Source organism: Callithrix jacchus, chromosome 2 (assembly GCF_049354715.1).
Source record: "Callithrix jacchus isolate 240 chromosome 2, calJac240_pri, whole genome shotgun sequence".
Lineage (NCBI taxonomy): Eukaryota > Metazoa > Chordata > Mammalia > Primates > Cebidae > Callithrix > Callithrix jacchus.
In genome coordinates this window covers 62,666,755-62,680,357 of record NC_133503.1, presented here as the reverse complement: position 1 = coordinate 62,680,357, position 13,603 = coordinate 62,666,755, and the positions used below count along the sequence as shown (strand labels likewise).

The 13,603-nt window shown below is 46.2% G+C and overlaps 1 protein-coding gene across 1 annotated transcript in view; it reads right to left on the bottom strand.

Moving 5' to 3' along the window:
* The window catches only part of KCNIP1 (potassium voltage-gated channel interacting protein 1), a 388,725-nt gene that overhangs the window by 310,342 nt on the left and 64,780 nt on the right, over window positions 1-13,603 (bottom strand). The window lies entirely within an intron of this gene.

Below are 13,603 nucleotides of genomic sequence, written 5' to 3'. Positions count from 1 at the left end.
TCCTGTTCTCCTAGGAGGGGTATGATGATACCCTATCCAGGATGCCACCGGATTAGGGACTGGAAAGCAAAACCCCAGTGGCCCTCTCACTCCAGCCCATGGGATAATATTAACAGTACTTGTCATTAACTGAACACTGATTATATTTCATGCGCTATTCTAAATGTGTGTTACATACATACTCAACCTTGTATGTATATGCATACATGCATAGTTGTCAATACGAATCTTAACACATATATACTTAATCTTCATAAGAAACTTACGAGAGAGGTATGGATAGTATTCTCATGTTACAGAAAACAAAAAATTGAGGCTCAAAGAAGTTCCACAAATAGTTTAGGGTCCCACAGCCAGTAAGTAGGATTTGAACCTAGAGAGCTTGGTTCAACTTTGGTCCTTTTTCTTAACCGTAGTAAGAAAAGTGGGCACAAATCTTCAAAACTCTTTTTGTGGCCAGGCCAAAGCAATGCAGCCCAATCAAGGCATTCAAGCTGGGAAATCGGAGCTAAAGTGAGCAGGAAGCTGCTGTGCATGGAGACCGGGAAAGGGTATGGTCTCTATAGCCAGGTGGGCCTGAAAGACGGTCCCCTGCTGCCCAGATGAGCTGTGAAATCCTGGGCAAATTGGTGCCTTGTTCTAAGCCTAGTGCCCTTATCTGTAAAATAATAAGGGTTTTGGTAAAGGTTAAATGAAACAAAGTGAAGACTTTAGCATAGTGCAAGCCCTCAGCAGAGGCAGGTTTTCTTTATTCCTTTGACATTGGACTTAGGCTACCAAATGATCTTGAGGAGGCAGAGGCAGTGGTGATGACAAGGATGCTGATGAGCTACGTGCTCATGATTACTGAGCATCTACTTTATTTACTCAATAGCTATTAATGGCTATTGTTTTGCTAGAGTGTGTGAGCTCTGGATTTACTTTTTGTTTCATTTCAGTGGTTCAACCATGAAGCTATTAAAACCATTGGTACCAGCAGGCCGTGGTGGCTCACATTTGTAATCCCAGCACTTTATGGGGCCAAGGTGGGTGGATCATCTGAGATCAGGGGTTTGAGACCAGCCTGGCCAACAACACGAAACCCGCCTCTACTGAAAATATGAAAATTAGCCAGATGTGATGGTGGTGGCTGTAATCCCAGCTACTCAGGAGGCCAGGGCAGAAGAATCACTTGAACCCAGGAGGAGGAGGTTGCAGTGAGCTGAGATCACACCACTGCACTCCAACCTGGGCCACAGAGCAATAGTCTGTCTCAAAATAAATAAATAAATAAATAAAAATAAAAACACTGGTACCTGGGTTCTACTGATTAATTAGACTGAGACTGTACCAGGTCATGATACTCTCCTTGTGTGTGTGAACCTCAAGTGGTTCAAGTTGTGCATCTGGGATTGAGGGCCATGGAGAGTATTTCCCTCCTGCCCAATCTTCTCCAATGTAACACTCTTTTAATCCTTCAGATCTCAGCTCAAATATCAGTTCTTTAAAGAAACACTCCCTCATCACTTAGACCAGGCCCATTTTCTTTGTTTTATACCATTGTAAATCCCCGTTCCTTTCCTTCAGAGAGAATTTATCTCATTTATATTTATTCTTGTGGTTATTGCAATAATATGTCACCCTCACTAGATAGTTTATCCATCTGTAAAATGGGGATATTAATTTCCACCTCACAAGGTTGTAGTGAGGCTATAATAACAAAACGTAAGGAAAGAGCCTGGTTCAAGGTGGTCTCTGTGAATGGATGCTCACTGCATGTTGTCCCAGGGGTTTCTTGGGATAACACGCCATCACTTTCTAATTTCCAAAAATGAACATTTGCCAGCTTTAGAGCCTGAGTCTGATTTTTGTTTCTCTGGATTTAGGCTACCAGGTGGTTCTCATGTCCCATTTGAACTTCTCTGATTATATGGGCTCATATCATAGCCCCCCCTCCAAGCCAGGAATATTCTACTGAGCCCTCAAGTGCCAGCTCTGAGTTAGTATTCTTGTTATGTCAGTTGGCCTGTCTTTTTAATAATCGAGATAATTTGCACAATAAATATTAACTAAGGATTAGGTTAGGTGCCAGGCACCATTCCAAATACACATATTATCTCATTTAAGCAGTTTTGCTGTTTAAATAAAGCTAATCCTCTTGTTTCTAGTTAAAACCTACAATACATGTCTGCAAGGGCAGGAGTTGATATAAATGAGCACAGGAAGGGTTCTTTTTTAAAGGGGTGAAAAGTCCTTTGGCTATTGGGAGCTCAGGCTTTGTCAAAAGCCTCTGTTTTTAGCTCTATCTAATTGTTTCTACACAAGCCCAGAATTGCCAGATTGCCCTACTTTTAAAGAGAACCCAGCAACTTGCTTTTTTATATGAAAACCTCAATGGAAAGAAGATGGCTCAATTTGGGGAAAAAAAAAGGGGAAGAGAGAGAGAGAGAGAGAGAATGCCATTGAGACCAAACAGCTCAACCATGAGATGGAATCTGCCCACCAGCAACCTCTCAGGCCTGAGCCTTTGAGAAGAGAGTGGGATGTCCTGGGGGATGGCAGAGGCAGCTGTCAGTGGGGAGGCAGAGACAGGAGGAAGCATGGAGGGAAAAGGGCAAAAACAGAGCCATCTCCTCAAGTCCAGAAAGGTGCTGAGCTCATGAGTCCTGCTGGGTAAGTGACAGAGCCTTGGTAGGAATGCCTGGCTTCCTTGCACCAGGTCTGGGGAGCTCAGCCCAAGTAGACCCTGGGTGTCCTAGCAATCTCTGTCTTCCAGGGCCCTAGTGGGCTTGGCTGAGAAGGAAATGAGGAGGCCTCCTCTTTGCTTGGATCCATTCGGGAGAACTTGTTACTTCCGGCCACCACCCTCTCCCACCAGGTGACAGCTTGAAGTGGTAAGTTCCGCCATTGAACCCAAGTGATTTCCTGGAGATGTCTCAGCTGCGTGGGGATCCCAGCTGTGAGCAGAGGTCTCTGAATGTATTTCTTTCCCCATTTTCTCGGCATCACCTAAAACCTCCCAGATTCTTGCATAACGCTAGAGAAGGGGAAAGCCTGTCAGGAGACAGGTGATCCTGTGCCCTCCCACAGCCCCTCCTCGGTTTTAAGAAGACAATGGGCATTTCTTCCACCAGCAGGTGTGGAGGGCAGGATCTGTGCTGGCTTCTCACACACTCCACACAACTGTTGAGTAACTGGGGAAGATGCCTCCTAACAGGCAGTAGCTGCAAGGTCTGCTGGCTCCTTCGCCAGTGTAGCTTGTAAACTTTAATGCCCGCTTCGATTCACAACCCAATTGCTTGTAAAATGAGGCCACTTTCCCACAAGTCCCTTAAATGGATTCTGTTTCCCTGCCTCAGAGGTCTGGAACCGGCTTTGCCAGCATCTGCAGATGGAGTAAGGCAGGAGGATCTGTCCTGCGGGAGGGGAGGGGAGGGGCTAGAGGGACAGTGCCCTTTGCCTTCCTCTCCTATGAGTGGGACTGGATCCTGCCTGGATGTTCCCAGCAGTGACAGTGAGCAAATTCAGGGATCCATAAGGCAGGCTGGACTCTCATCTACGAGGCTAGGGAAGGGGTCAGTTAAAGGAAGGGCTGAGATCAGTGATAGCACAGTAAAATATATATTTTATATATAATATACATATTTTAATAATATATATTTTATATATTGTTATAAAATATATATTTTTATATTATATAATATATCTAATATATTTTATAACATAAAATATATATTATATATAAAAATATGTATGATATATTATATACAGTTTATATATATATGTAGGGGAAGAATAAGGAAGAGAGACTTGACTGAAGGAAAACTGTGATGGGCCTCCAATGCCATGCCATGAAGCTTGGGTTTTATCCTGGAGTCACTACGGACCCACTGAGGGGTTTGGCAGAGGCAATGGCATGGCCAGTCCAGCCCTCTGTTTTAAGATGTTTCCTCTGGTGGCTGATGTGGAGAACAGGGTTGCTGAAGAAAGATGCAGGAGATAGGACTGGATCAAAGAGAAGTTACCAGAAAGCACCTTGGGCTCAATAGGAGAAAGTATTATTATTATTATGATTATCATTGAGACAAAGTCTCACTCTGTTGCCCAGGCTGGAGAGCGGTGGTGCCATCTTGGCTCACTGCAACCTCTGCCTCCCGGGTTCTAGTGACTCAGTGGGAGAAATTCTTAACACTGCAGCCCATTGTATGATGGGAAAGGGTGGTATCCAGAAGCGGGACGTTCTCCCTCAGCAGAGGAGTACAAGCAGGGGGCAGACCTCTCACTTCCTTCTTATTTGGCTCCCACAGCAGACTGGCAAACCCCAGATACCTTTTTTGCTAGCACCACCCACAGCTGGACAGGGATATAGAACCAGACTCTGATCAAAGGGGCATTGAGGAGGGAAAGGCAGGTCACCTGGCAAATATTTTCCTCCCCACATAAAGGGTGGAAAGGTGAAGGCGACACACATTTTTTCTTCCTTCTGGCTTTGGTTTTGTGAGGCTGTGATGTCTGTAGCAGACACAGCCACCCCATGCGTATTGATGGGACAGCAGACAGAATCCCAGAAACCACCCAGAGGCTGGACGTAACAGAGCTGCCCCACAGTTCTCAACCCTGATCTCTTGCTACATAAGACGATAAGTACCAAGGCTTATGCTATGTTTGTGTCAGATATTATGTTCCTTGTTGCTAAATTCTATCAGCCTGGAATATTGTTTTAATAAAAACAAAATGAGACAGCATTAAACCCAAGTCAAGCTCCAAAGCATGGGTAAGGAATGCATACTTTGACTATGGTTTTCATGGGGAGACTGAAGAGGTCTTGCATCCTATCTTCTGCACTCTTCAAAGCCCCTTAAACATACCTGTCCTGGCTTTCAAGTTCCTTACCTGCTGGGGTGGCCACAGCATTCCCACAAGTCCTTCCACCACCTTGTCTTTCCCAGTTTCCTTCCATTTCTTGTTTACCTCCTTATTCTTTTTTCTTATGTAGAGCAAATTTAGACTTCTCTCAACTTCGGTGAGGAACACAGACGTCGTCCCTGGGACACACTCACATTAGAAGGGGAGGGGTGGAAGGAAATGAGTGGGCAGAGATTAGTTGAGAATGGTTTTGAAGTATGAATAGGAGCTCACCACATGGAAGAGAGACGAAGGCATTTCCGAAAGGGGAAATCACACTTGTAAATCTAACAAAACTATTTTCTTTTTATCATATGCTGAAAATACTCAATGTGAAGTTAACCCATAGGCCTCCTCTGGGAGGCTCTGGGCAGCTTGCCAGCTCTGGGATTGGGAGTTGGACTCAGATGCTGCAGGGCGTGTGACAGGAAGAGTTGTCTCTGGGCCATCTGGCTCCAGCTACCTGGCAGCACGCTTTCCCTTCGGAGGAAGGCGAGGGGGTGGGAACAGCTTCTCAGGAGGAAGGCAAGGAGGTGGCACACCCCACAGGTGCAGCCTGGGGGCAGCCTTGGGGCCCAGCAGCAAGCAGGCAAGGTGGAGGCCTGGCACAGGGGTGCTGTCACAACCCTGTTGGCATCGGCTGGGAACTCCTGGGTGAGGGTGCAGGGGTTTTGAGCTGGGGATGAATTACCTTCCCCATGGCAAGCTGTGCTTGTCAGGGCCCAGTCCTACCACTTACTGGTGGTGTGAATATGGGAAGTAGCTTCCCCTTTCTGTGCCTATATCAAAACTGGGGCAATAAGAATGCCCACCTCAGGCCGGGTGTGGCAGCTCATGCCTATAATCCCAACAGTTTGTGAGATCAAGGCAGACGGATCACCTGAGGTCGGGAGATTGAGACCAGCCTGACCAACATGGAGAAACTCTGTATGTACTAAAACTACAAAATTAGCCAGGTGTGGTGACTCATGTCTGTAATCCCAGCTACTTAGCAGGCTGAGGCAGGAGAATTACTTGAAACCCGGGAAGCAGAAATTGTGGTGAGCTGAGACTGTGCCATTGCACTCCAGCCTGGGCAACAAGAGTGAAACTCCATCTCAAAAAAAAAAAAAAAAAAAAAGAATGCCTACCTCATAGGGCGGCAGTGAGGATTAGATGAGCTGGTTGTAGCTATAGTGCTCCTGTCTAGACACAAGAAAAGGGTGACCATAAGCTGCCAGAACCTGGCCCAGGGCCTTATACCTTATGCCTTTCTCTCCTGGTCCTTGGAGGCTGCAGGAGTTCTGGCCGACAGTCCCAGTGCACCAGCAACAGCCGCCTTGGGTCTGCCTAACTTAAAGCACCTCTTTAAGGCCGTGACTTGGAGAGGAGGATGCTATTATCTTCATTTTATAGGTGAATCTGCAGAAGCTCTGGGAGGCTAACGACTCTCCCCTGCCCTGGTAGCAGAAAGCAGAGACCCTGTGGCCCTGGCTCCAGCCCTCCTTGGGCTGAGTCAGAAGAGGTCTGTCCTGTTGTCAGCTCCCCACCCCTGAGAGGAGGCCTCTTCCCTCTCCCTGTGGAGCTGGTCCAGTGGCTGTGCAAAGGCTATACATGGGGTGGTTTCTATCTGGGTTTCTCCTCCCTGAGGCTAAAACATGGCTTTCTTTCTGCAGGCTGGTAGGGGAGGCTGGCTCTCGGCTCCACCCTCTACCAACCCCTCTTGGGAGCTGGATGGAAGCAGGCGCTTTCCCAGAAGTTCTTTCTTGGCTGCTGCATCTGGGTGGAGTGTGAACTGTTCCTTCAGGTAAATCAGACAGTGCTGACAGCATCTTCCATTTAGCAAGCACCGGGCATGCATAGGCACTGCGTTAAGCCCCTAGGTGCAGATTGTACTCCATGCTACAGCGCCCCTAGTGCTAGACGCAGCTGACAGTTTTTGCAGACTGGTGAAATTGAGTCCCAGTGGTAACTAATTTGCTCAGTGTCATACAGACAGTAACTGCCACATCTGGGAGATATCCCTGCGACTTTGTGACTCAAGCCTTCGCCCTTCAGTATGTCCCAATAATAACTCTCAGTAGGAGGCAGAGAAAGACAAGGTCAGGCTTCCAAACTGAGCTGGAAAATGAAACAGAGGGTAAGAGTGTTATGAACAGCATTTGTCTGGAACAGAGGAACTGCCTCGGGGGCTTATATGACTGATAATATTAAAACTGTGTGTGCAAGTGTGTGATTCCTTTTCAGTCACAAGGCATTAGCAAACATTTTGCCAAGCATGCTGGGCCTGAGGATACAGGGGCCTATGTGAACCAGTCCGTACCATGGAGTAGCTCTGCATCCATCAGTGGTTTGAGGAGAAAAAGTCTTACTGCAAGGAATCACCACTTACAAATCACTGGAAGGGCTGGAGAAGCGGCCGCCAGGCTGGGCCTCCGGGAATGACCTCCAGGACACTGCAGAACTGACCTGCCGGTGCCACTACCTCAAAAGCTGCTGAGAAAATGCCTGTGCTCCAGAGCACACCGCCGACCAGTGCTGCAATTCAGGAACCAGGAAGCTGTCCCCCTGGCTGCCACCACCATGACATTTTCTGTTGCCAGGAAGCAGTAGAATAGACAGTGGACACATGCCACAGACAACCTTGTATCTCTAGGACGTTGGCTGCCTGCGGGAAGGTGGCTACTGCCTTCCAGATCTTGCTAAGGCGTAGGGGATTGACACACAGAGCCCTCACCCAGAGAGGTCTGGTGGTCCTTTCCATGGCACAGAGGCCTCCATAGCAGAGGAAGATGCATTTTCAGGAGTGAGGGTGGAGTTGAAGCCAACTCAAGAACTGTGCCCAAGTGTCTCTCCAGTCAGGATGGGGTGTCAGAAGCCTTGGCGGCACCAAAAGGATGCCTTGTGTTCTGCTCATCCTTTCCACTCAGCTTTGCAGAGTTGGGGGCATGGATCCAAGGGATGCTTGTTTCTATGAATGCAGGGAACCCCAAAGGGCCTCCTGGCTTTTCTCCAGTGGCTCTCTGCCTCACCCCATGACTGCCATCACCTGCATGGCCAGGCCACCTGGAGGTGGCCTGATCCTGGAGGTAAGAATTGGTTTCCAGAATCAAATTCTCTCTTTCTAGGGGCCAGGCCAGGCTTCACCCAGCTTGGATGCAGGGGAAAAGGATGAGACAAGTTAATTCTTTAATTCAATTAATAGTTATTGAACACTTACTACATTACAGTCCCCATTCTAGGGCTGGGGAAGCAGTGGAGAACAGCCCAGATATCCCTCATGGAGCCTGAATTATAGTGGGATAGGGAAATAGCAAATAGGTTAAGAAATAGAGACAATGTTAAGTGCTATAAAGTAAATGCAACGGAGCCATGGTGTGGAGCGTGTATAGGCGAGGGCAGTTTCAATCCAGGGTGCAGTGGGTGCCTTTCTGAGGAAGTGACTTGGAGCTGAGGTCCGAATGACAGGTTGATGCTAGTCATGGGAAGAATCTGAGGAAGATGTTTCCAGCATGTGCAAAGGCCCTTACGTAGGCATGAGCTTATTGTGTCTGAAGACCAGAAGAAAGCCAAGATGCCCAGATAAAGGAGTGGGGTAGGAATGAATGAGCAAATGTTGGCAGGGGTCTTATCATGAAAAGCCTTGAGGGCCATGGTGGGAGGTTGGGCTTTATTCTAAGAGTGGTGGGAAGCCATTGGAGGCTTTTAAGCAGGAGAATGACATAATCTGACTTCTACTTTTAAAAGACGACTCAGGCTACTGGGTAAATAATGGGATGAGATGGGCAAGAATGGAGGCAGATGAGCCAGAAGGAGGCCATCACAGTAAACAGGGGAGAGGTAATAAGAATTTGGACTAGGAAAGGAGTCCAGATCCTTTGGATTAGTATCTACCCGGCTCCACCCCAGCCCCAGCCCAAGGGATTCTGCAGTTTTCTGAGTCTTGGTCTGGTCTTCACTGGTGTCGTCACTGCTAAAAGGCCTGAGGTGTGTGGAGCCTCGGGGTGGGATGCACCCTTTTGTTCTTGGGCAGCCTTTGGTGAGTTGCCAAAGCTCAGACACACCTGAGTTCTCACACAGGCTGTATTCCCCACTCTGGGCGCAGGTCACTTGATTTCCATAGCTTCAGTATCCCTCTCTATAAAATGGGAACAGTAAAGCCTCCTTGTGGAGAGGGTGAAATGTGACAATGCCAGCCCAATGGGACATGTACAAAGTAGGCCTTTGAAAAACGGTGGCTTCATGCCTGCTCTTCATTCCTCATCCCCTCCCTCAGTCTCCTGCTACCCCACAGTTGGGTAAGGATTGGGGACCCAACAGCATGTCTGAGAAGCCCCCTAGTAATAGAAATGTCAGTAGCAGAAGAAAAGGAGCCAGAGTTGCTTTGATGGCATTAATGGTGATGAGTGATTTAGGTCCAACGTAATGGTTACATAAGCAGCTGTTACATTTTAAAATCATCATGCAAACAATATGAAACATTTATTTAAGTGGTTCTACACTACGGGGAATTTGATTTAATCAGCCTTTATTTCTGTTCTCATTAGAATGAAGTCTGGCAACTCTAGTAGACAGCCCTACCTCCGTTCGGTAGCTTCCAGCTACTGAAAGCAAATATTTTTACTGAGCCACAATTAAACATTTATACAGCACCCAGCTCCCCATCTGGCCTGCGGAGGGGAGGGGTGATGCAGTGAATTCATCCAAAAATCCCACACAGAATAAAGCCAGACGCACCCCACATCTAACAGAATTAATAAACCATCTGAAGAGCCCTTTTGAGAATGAAAAAGTTCACCCGTTCATAAAATTTCTGCAGTGTGCTGTGAGCTGCAGGTAGCCAAGCCTGGGATCCTCGAGGCTGGCTTGTGATCTTTGTTCTTCTGAGCCAAGTGGGGTTTTTGGTTTTCTTTTGAATTCTAAGACCATCACAACTTAGAAGCCATGGGGCATGCTAAGAAGATCATCTAAAGACAATATGGTTTACTTGAAATTCCACCAGAATTTTCATGTATTATATCTCTAAGCTCAGGATATGGGTTCCCTTGTGGAGACAAATAGAAAGAGGTACACAGGGGTCTTCATTGCATTGGTGATGTTTTACTTCTTACACTGGGTGGTGGTGCATGGATAGCTTGTATTAGCCTTTTTATCTCTTTGTGTGTCTTAAATAGTGTATAACATGAACTGAAAGAAAAACATGAAAAGGAAATTCACTGGGTACTGGAGTCAAAACACCAAAAATCGTCTTGGCGCTGCCATTATCTTTGTGAAACTTGGACTTGTCTCTTGCCTTACCTGTTTCCCTGTCTATAAAAAGGTAGGACTAGAGCAGTGAGGGTTCTGTGGGTTCTTTTGTTTGTTTGTTTGAGACAGAGCCTTGCTCTGTTGCCCAGGCTGGCATGGAGTGGTGTGAACACAGCTCACTGCAGAATCCACCTTTGGGGCTCAGGCAATCCTCCCACCTCAGCCTCCTGAGCAGCTGGGACTACAGGCATGTGCCACATGCCCAGCTAATTTTTATATACATTATACAGATACATATATGTGTACATTATACATATTATATATATATTTATTTTTTGTTTGTTTGTTTGTTTTGTTTTGTTTTCTTGAGACAGAGTCTCGCTCTGTGGCCTAGGCTTGAGTGCAATGGTGTGATCTTGGAGTACAATGGTGCTCACTGCAAATCTCAGCTCACTGCAGCCTCAGTGCCCAGAGTTCTGGTGATTCTCCTACCTCAGCATCCTGAATATCTGGGATTACAGGCACCTGCCACCATGCCCAGCTAACTTTTTTGTACTTTTAGTAGAGAGAGGGTTTCACCATGTCGGCCAGGCTGGTCTCAAAGTCCTGATCTCAGGTGATCCACCTGCCTTGGCCTCCCAAAGTGCTGGGATGACGGGCATGAGCCTCTGCGCCTGGCAAATTTTTGTATTTTTGGTAGGGGTAGAGTTTCGCCATGTTGCCCAGGCTAAGTCCTGGACTCAAGCAATCTGCCTGCCTCCGCCTCCTAAAGTGCTAAGACAGCAGGTGTTCACAGTTAAATAAGTCCGTGAAATGCTGCATATGCTATGCCCTTTGGGAAAATCATAGAATGTTAAAGGTTCTGAGAAGTCTTGTGGCGAAGAAGTCTGTTTTACCATATATCTATTAACATCATGAGGTACTAAGATCCTGTAAAATAATCTCTGGGACCTGTTATTCTGGATTATGTCAAAGATCCTTTTAGATTCCAGGTTCTTTAAGGTAACAGTTTTTGCCTATGAACAAGACAATCTCTAACCATCTCTGAAATAGATAAACCAGACACCCCAGCCAATCACTGTCCTCTAGATCAGCCGGTAGAGCACCTTTCCTTCATGTTCCAAGTCCCAGCTTCTTGCCCCTGGGCTCATGCTGCACCCCGCCCCCAACTGCTGAGTAACTCTTCCTGAGCCAATCATGGAAGACTTTGGGTATTTATCTTTCTTCTCTTCTTGACTCCCCATCCTAGAAGTATAAATTGTCCAGACGGTCTCTTGCTCAGTGTGAGATAATGAAGTTGAATACCAGAGAGGTTGTGTGACAGAGACAGTCACACAGCTATGCATGGCAGAGCTGAGACCAGAACCGAGTTTCTTTCTCACTGCCTCGAATGCTTTGCTTTACATCCGATTTCATTCTGCCCTGTGCACATACATCCTTGATGCTGTTTTCTTGCTGTTTATCTATGACGGTTTGGCATGTCTCTCCTGGGAAGACTATATTCTCCTTAAAGGCACAAGTCACATCTGTGTTTATATAAATTCTAACACTATTCTGAGGACAACATGGTGCCTAAAACATTCTCAATGCCAAGTTATTGAATGTCCCAGTGGATTCTTCTCCCTGCCAAGCCATCTCAGCTCCAAACACTCCTTCCTGGAGTGAGGCAGACACATCATTTTATTCACACAACGTTGTGTTAAAAACTCCCCTTCAAATGTGGGAGTGCTTCAGAAGTCCAGAATAACATTGACCCTAATCAAGTGTTCTTAATTATTCACACTGGGGAAAAAAATCTTGGTTCCCTGGAATTCTGGAATAACTACACCCACCCAATTTGAGGGACAAAGGCACAACTTGGGAGATGCTATGGTCTCAATATTTCTGTACTTTTCCAAATTAATATGTTGCAATCTAATCACCAAGGGGATGGTGTTAGGAGATGGGGCCTTTGGGAAGTGCTGAGGTCATGAGGATGGAAATGTCACAGACAGGCTTAGTGCCCTTAGAAAAGAGGCTGCAGAGAGCCGCCTTGTCCCTACTCCCAGGTGAAAACACAGCAAGAAGATGCCATCAGTGAACCAGAAAGCAGGTCCCACCAGATGCCAAGTCTTAGTCATGGACTTGCCAGCCTCCAGAAATATGAGAAATAAATTTCTGTGATATATAAGGCCAGTTTATGATATTTTACGATAGCAGCCATAATGGGCCAAGACAGCAGAAAAGTTTTTACTACTAATTAAAAGAGAGATCACATAATTTCTGAAGAGAAGCCCTTCATACAGCCACATGATGAAGTTGGGTGTGAAAGAAACTCTTGCTTTTTAAAGAGCTGCTTTATACGTTCCTTCTGAAAAAGAGTTACCATTTTCTGCTAAATCCTTTTGCAACCAGGAAACAAGAATGCACCACGCGACGTTTGCCGACGTCGTGGGTGTCTTGAGTCTGCTCCATGGGTGTACATCTTCTCTGGGGACATCCTCGGCAACAACACCCCCTCCAAGCCCAAGTTCTTTCTGGGGAGCGGATCGGAGTGTGCTACTGTCCCTGATGCTGATATTTCCCTTTGAGATGGTTTTGCAAGCCAGGAACATCTGTCCGCCAGATGGCAGTATACCAACAACCCAATCAAACGGCTCCTGCTCAGATCTGGGTTAGACCTCTCCGTCAGCTGGCAGACCCCAGCCATATGTGACTATTGAGTCATTACAGTGTGACTAGTCCGAATTGAGATATGCTGTAAGGTTAATGTACCCACTGATTTCAAAGACTGAATACAAAGAAGTGGGGTGGGGGGAGAAGACACAGTATTTCATGAATAGCAGTTTTATATTGATTACATTTTGAATACTATTTTGAATATAAGGGTGACCCTTGAACAATGTTCAAGGTAGTAAGGGTCCTATACAAAGGGAGTTAGGGGTGCCAACCACCTTGCAGTCAAAAATTCTGTGTATAACTTTTGATTCTCCAGAAGCTTAACACTTAATAGCTACTGTTGACTCGAAGACTTACCCATAACATAAACAGTTAACATATTTTATATGTCATATGCATTATATGCTGTATTCTTATAGTAAATGAGGCTAGTGAAAAGAAAATGTTATCAAGAGAAATCATAAAGAAGAGAAAATGTATTTACTATTTATTAAGTGAAAGTGGATCATCAAAAAGGTCATCATCCTCTTGGCTTTCATGCAGAGTGGGCTGAGGAGAAGGCAGAAGAGGAGGGGCTGGTCCTGCTATCTCAGGGGTGGCAGAGGCGGAAGAAAATCCATGTGTAAGTGGACACGCACAGTTCAAACCTGTGTTGTTCAAGCGTCAACTGCATTGGGTTAAATAAAATATCATATTAAAACGGATTTTACCTGATTTCTTTTTCTTCTTAATGTGGCTATCAAAAATTGTAGTGTTGCATATGTGGTCTCATTGTGTTTCTGTTGGCCCCAGAAGAGAGACAGTGGGCGGGAAAGGGTCGCAATGGGAAGCTGGG